A 6,707-nucleotide genomic window follows, 5' to 3' on the forward strand; every position below is an offset into this window, starting at 1 on the left:
GCAGCTCGAACCCCTTCATATGCTGCCAGTATCTCCTTCTCAGTTGGAGTATAGCGGGCTTCGGATCCTCTGTATCCCCGACTTCAAAACCCTAGGGGTTGACCTCGAGTCTCCCCTGGTGCTTTCTGCCAGAGGCTCCAGGTAGGGCCATTCTCCCCGGCTGCAGTGTAGAGCACATTTTTAATATCCTGCCCTGCCCGGACTGGCCCAAGGGCTACTGCATGAACTATCTCACGTTTAATTTGTTCAAAGGCTTGTTGTTGCTCAGGGCCCCATTTGAATTCGTTCTTCTTCCAGGTCACTTGATAGAGAGGGCTTACAATCTGTCTGTAATTTGGAATGTGCATTCTCCAAAAACCCACAACGCCTAAGAAAGCTTGTGTTTCCTTTTTGCTAGTTGGTGGGGACATAGCTGTTATTTTGTTGATCACATCCATTGGGATCTGACGACGTCCATCTTGCCATTTTATTCCTAAAAACTGGATCTCCTGTGCAGGTCCCTTGACCTTACTCTGTTTTATGGCAAAACCAGCCTTCAGAAGGATTTGGACTATTTTCTTTCCCTTCTCAAAAACTTCTTCTGCTGTGTTGCCCCACACAATGATGTCATCAATGTACTGCAGATGTTCTGGAGCTTCACCCTGTTCCAGTGCTGTCTGGATCAGTCCATGGCAAATGGTGGGGCTGTGCTCCCACCCCTGGGGCAGTTGGTTCCAGGTGTACTGAACACCCCTCCAGGTAAAAGCAAACTGGGGTCTGCACTCTGCTGCCAAAGGGATGGAGAAAAATGCATTAGCAATATCAGTTGTGGCATACCACTTAGCTGCCTTTGACTCCAGTTCATATTGGAGTTCTAGCATGTCTGGCACGGCAGCACTCAGCGGCGGTGTAACTTCATTCAGGCCACGATAGTCCACTGTTAGTCTCCACTCCCCATTAGACTTTCGCACTGGCCATATGGGACTGTTAAAGGGTGAGCGAGTCTTGCTGATCACTCCCTGGCTCTCCAGTCGACGAATCAGGTTATGGATGGGAATCAGGGAGTCTCGGTTGGTGCGATATTGCCGCCTGTGCACAGTTGCGGTAGCAATTGGCACATGTTGTTCCTCAACCTTCAGCAACCCTACAATCAAAGGGTCCTCTGAGAGACCGGGCAAGGTGGACAACTGTTAACAGATTCCTTAATACACTCTAGTTAATCTGTTCTTATCTCAAACCCTTCGTGGCCCACGTTGGGCGCCAAAAAGAACTGTCGTGGTTTAGTCCCAGCCAACAACTCAGCACCACGCAGCCGCTCGCTCACTCCCCCTAACCTGATGGGATGGGGGAGAGAATCGGAGGAGTAAGAGTGAGAAACACTCCTGGGTTGAGATAAGAACAGTTTAATAATTGAAATAAAATAAAGTAAAATAATAATAATAACAATATAATAATAATAGTAATAATAATATACAAAGCAAGTGATGCACAATGCAATTGCTCACCACCCGACGACCGATACCCAGACAGTTCCCGAGCAGCAGTCGCTGCTCCCTGGCCACCCCGCCCCCCCCAGTTTATATACTGAGCATGACGCCATGTGGTATGGAATAGCCCTTTGGTCAGTTTGGATCAACTATTCTGGCTGTGCCCCCTCCCAGTTTCTTGTGCGCCTGGCAGAGCATGGGAAGCTGAAAAAGTCCTTGACTAGCATAAGCAGTACTCAGCAACAACTAAAAAACATCAGCGTGTTATCAACATTCTTCTCCTACTAAATCCAAAACACAGCACTATGCCTGCTGCTAGGAAGAAAATTAACTCTATCCCAGCTGAAACCAGGACAGTTCCCATATGTAGCACTTGCTTAAGCACATTAGATGCTGCCTACGATATAGAATCATAGAATCATAGAATCGTTTAGTTTGGAAAAGACCTTTAAGATCATCCAGTCCTACCATTAACCTACACTACCAAGTCCACTCTAAGCCAATCAAGGGTAGACTAGACTAAACCATGTCCCAAAGTGCCACATCTACCCATTTTTTGAACACTTCCAGGGATGGTGACTCCACCACCTCTCTGGGCAGCCTCTTCCAATTCACTACAACCTAATTTAATTAAAGGACATATTTAGACAAAACCAGATTTCCCTCTTTTTCTCCTTTTTTCCCCCAAGCAATATACCTGGATTCTCCCGTCACGTTAGTTTTGAATGCAGTTAATAGGTATCAGAGATTGTCTTTGTACGCTGCTGTTATTTATAGAGGCCTTTCAAGCTACCTAGCTTTGCAAAACAAATTAGAAATAATTAAAAAACAAAGGTCTTGTCTGTAATAGCTCCTTTTAGCAGAGGAAATTTAGGCATCTAGAAGACACAAGAGATTACATTCTTTGCAGAAAAGCTCAGAGAGAGGAAGGAATGGAGAAAGAAAATTAACTTAGGGATTGCAAGTCATAGGGACATTTCTTGAGAAGCAGGAAGAGGAGAGGTTACATCAGAGAAAGGGGCAGGGAAGGAAGCACAAAGAGAACATGGGAGAAGAGGTGAGGAGACCAAACAACAAAGATATTCCATGGTTTGACCCAGCTCTCTCCTCCATGAGTCTTTCCGACACAGAGTAAGAATTTCCCAGTTAATCTTCCAATTTCATTGACTCTCAAAGACAAGAGCAGACAAGCTGCACCACAGATGATGCTACGTTGGCTGCATGTTGCCACATACCAGCTGGATGTTACTCTCTCCATCCACAACCTGAGCAGTTTAGAATCATAGAATCATAGAATCATTTAGGTTGGAAAAGACCTTTAAGATCATCCAGTCCAACCATTTAACCTAACATTACCAAGTCCACCACTAAACCAATTAAGGGTAGAGTAGCAATTGGTGGTTGGCTTATTTATAATGAAAGTTAAAACTAGGAATCATTAAGATTGGAAAGGACTTCTAAGATCATCAGTCCAATCATCAACCCAACACCACCATGTCCACTAAACCGTGTCCCAGAGTGCCATGTCTACATGTTTTTGTACACCTCCAGGGATGGTGACTCCACCACCTCTCCAGGCAGCCTGTTCCAATGCTTGACCACCCTTTCCGTAAAGAAATTTTTCCTAATTTCCAACCTAAACCTCCTCAGACGCAGCTTGAGGCCATTTCCTCTCGTCCTATCGCTAGCTACTTGGGAGAAGAGACCAACACCCACCTCACTGCAACCTCCTTTCAGGTAGTTGTAGAGAGCAATAGGGTCTCCCCTCAGCCTCCTCTTCTCCAGGATAAACAACCCCAGTTCCCTCAGACGCTCCTTATAAGATTCATTCTCCAGACCCCTCCCCAGCTTCGTTGTCCTTCTCTGAAGACGCTCCAGCACCTCAGTGTCTTTCTTGTAGTGAGGGGCCCAAAACTGGACACAGTATTCCAGGTGTGGCCTCAGTAGCGCCGAGTACAGGGACACAATCACCTCCCTGCTCCTGCTGGCCACACTATTCCTGATACAAGCCAGGATGCTGTTGGCCTTCTTGGCCACCTGGGCACACTGCTGGCTCATGTTCAGCTGGCTGTCGACCAACACCCCCACGTCCTTTTCGTCCAGATAGCTTTCCAGCCACTCTTCCCCAAGCCTGTAGCATTGCATGGGGTTGTTGTGACCCAAGTGCAGGACCCAGCACTTGGCCTTGTTAAACCTCATCCAGTTGGCCTTGGCCCATCGGTCCAGCCTGTCCAGGTCCCTCTGCAGGGCCATCCTACCCTCCAGCAGATCGACACTCCCAACCAGCTTGGTGTCATCTGCAAACTTACTGAGGGTGCACTCAATCCCCTCATCCAGATCGTCAATAAAGATATTGAACAAGACTGGCCCCAAAATGGAGTCCTGGAGAACACCGCTCGTGACCGGGCATTTTTATGGCATTTTTCAATTTCCTTCATGGTAGCACTGATTATGCATATAACACTGTTTATTCTAACGCAGCAACTTTTGCTTAAAGCAACTATTTCACAAAAGCAGAACTACAGGAACAACAGTCACCAGCAAGGGGAACGATGGTGGTGGTAATCTCTTCTCCCATCACAGCTGGGTCCTGAGCAGGACATGTGCTCTGGCATTAATGGCAAAGGCTCTTTCCATCTATGCCCCCACAGAAATGTTTCTTAGCCAAAGTAGAGTTTTAGTTCAGGCTTCAGTGAGGCCACGGTTCCCCTTTTTGTTGCTCCAAACGTTCCTTTTATAATAGTTCGAAGAAGTCTTACTTTGTTTCCTTGCCTCACTCATAAAAGGGATGTGTCTGCATTGGTATAGTCATCAAGCCCTGTACTGAAATTTTCTATCCTTCTGTCCATAAGCCTCCACCTGCCTTTAGATTAGGTTTCTGTCCTCCTCCTAAACAGCCATGACACCTTGATATAACATCCCCTTCTTCCCATGATGTAGAACGTTTTTCCACCCAGCACTGCTAATGTGTGGGAGCTGGAGGGCTGCAGTCCCCTAATGCCTTGGGAAATGCACTCTAGAACAAGGATTCACACTGCAAGCCCTATTATTCAAACTCAAGCACTGGTGAGGCCACACCTCGAATACTGTGTCCAGTTTTGGGCCCCTCAATACAAGAAAGACATTGAGGTGCTGGAGCGTGTTCAGAGACGGGCAACAAGGCTGGTGAAGGGTCTGGAGAACAAGTCTTATGAGGAGCGTCTGAGGGAACTGGGGTTGTTTATCCTGGAGAAGAGGAGGCTGTGGGGAGACCTTATCGCTCTCTACAACTGCCTGAGAGGAGGTTGTAGTGAGGTGGGTGTTGGTCTCTTCTCCCATGTAGTTAGCGATAGGATGAGAGGAAATGGGCTTAAGCTGCGCCAGGGGAGGTTTAGACTGGAAATTAGGAAAAATTTCTTTACGGAAAGGGTTGTCAAGCATTGGAAGAGGCTGCCCAGAGAGGTGGTGGAGTCACCATCCCTGGAAGTGTTCAAAAAATGGGTAGATGTGGCACTTCGGGATATGGCTTAGTCTAGTCTACCCTTGATTGGTTTAGGTGGGCTTGGTAGTGTAGGTTAATGGTTGGACTGGATGATCTTAAAGGTCTTTTCCAACCTAGACAATTCTATGATTCTATGAAAGCTTGCCAAACATTTTCCTTTTGTGTATGATCTTACCAAGGAAAGCATGAAATGAGAAGACCAGAGGAAGCTGTTTTCTCTTCCTAAGAGTTGCTGCCACCAGCACTGAGCTGATCACACAGAAGGCGGCTGGAGCGCTACAGCCCAGCATATACCTGTTCCTGAGCTCTCGGATATCATGTTGGCTGGTATAAGTCAGTATAGCTCCTCTGCATCTATTAGAGTTGTCACAGTTTAGACCTATTCAAGCATCAGCCCTTAGATCCCAACACTACCACCACTCCTGGGCATCAAACTACTCTCCAAAAGAAATGAAATGAAAACAGCACTTCCCTGTTTTAGGAAAGAGACTTTCCATGATTTATTCCTTCTGTCAGTTGAAGGTTAAAAGTGGCTGGTGTTAGTACATAAGCAAACTAGAGTACCAGGGAGCTGGGTAATAAAGCATCTCAGAGCTATTTACCAAGTAGATTGGTTGATGTTAATGCCTGTTAGATCAGTGTGGAAACAGCCTCTGGGGATATATAATAAACAATATTATTGGAGTTGAAGTGCAGGGAATATCAGATTCCACTGCTGACTGACAAAGTGAGAGATTGGTTTATTTACTATTAAGAAACCAATTTATAGTCTTGTGAGGTTGCTATGTCTCTGTTTACTAGGAAATAATATATAGCTCTGATGTTCATTGGTTTTGTAAACACTTCTCAGCTACTTGATCCCCAGAAAGGAAGTTGGTGGTACTGTTATTGTATGGGAAGGCTTAGTTGCACAACAGTATTTGCTCACTTCGGTACTGTGAAACGAAACGTTGATCTAAACCACATTATAAGGAAAGAGAGTAATAATTACTAACTAAACCATGAAACCAGTTTTCTAAAGTAAGACAGTTTAGTACTCAGAGGAAGAAAAGTCCACCTAGGGATTTTGTTGTTGTCAATCAATTTTCAAGTGAAAAGGCACTCCAGGCCACATTCAAACCACCTAACAGAGGTGCTGAACTTCATCGTCATAGCTACTGTGGTGCCAAAGCTTAAAAAGCAGGTGGCAAATTAGCAGGTGGCTAATCTACATTATTGTCTACAACTTCCAGGTCTTGGCTCCATATACAGTAAAGACAGAAAAATACTCCCAGTGCCTTTGAGGCAAAGCACCCAATGCAAGAGCTGTCTTGCAACAGCCTGCTTAGGCAACTTGGGAACAGTTAAAATACAGCCCCAAGACTTTGCTGATGTTTGTCAATAAAAAATTGTTGTAATCATTACTGTGAAAATCCCTGTGAAAGGTGAGGTGTGTGGTAAACACGGGTCCTGGTTCTTGCTATTGACACCAAGTTATAACAGGTGCAAAATTGCTGAATTCAATAAACGAGAATCACATTCATGCATTAGACTTAGACTGCCTCCTTCTTCTATCATCTAATGCCTTTGTGTAAATCACTCTACTTTAGCGTCAGTTCACATATGGAAATATCTTATCTTTGGAGTCTGCACCTTCTCGAGCATTCAGAAGTCTTGGCAATAACTTCGAATCACTACCACATCTGTCAGCAGTGAAAGTCTGCTCATTAGTATTATGAAATAACTATTTTCAAGCACTTGAAAGAAATTGTTAAAAAACT

The sequence above is a fragment of the Pelecanus crispus genome, chromosome 1 (assembly GCF_030463565.1).
Source record: "Pelecanus crispus isolate bPelCri1 chromosome 1, bPelCri1.pri, whole genome shotgun sequence".
Taxonomy (NCBI): Eukaryota; Metazoa; Chordata; class Aves; order Pelecaniformes; family Pelecanidae; genus Pelecanus; species Pelecanus crispus.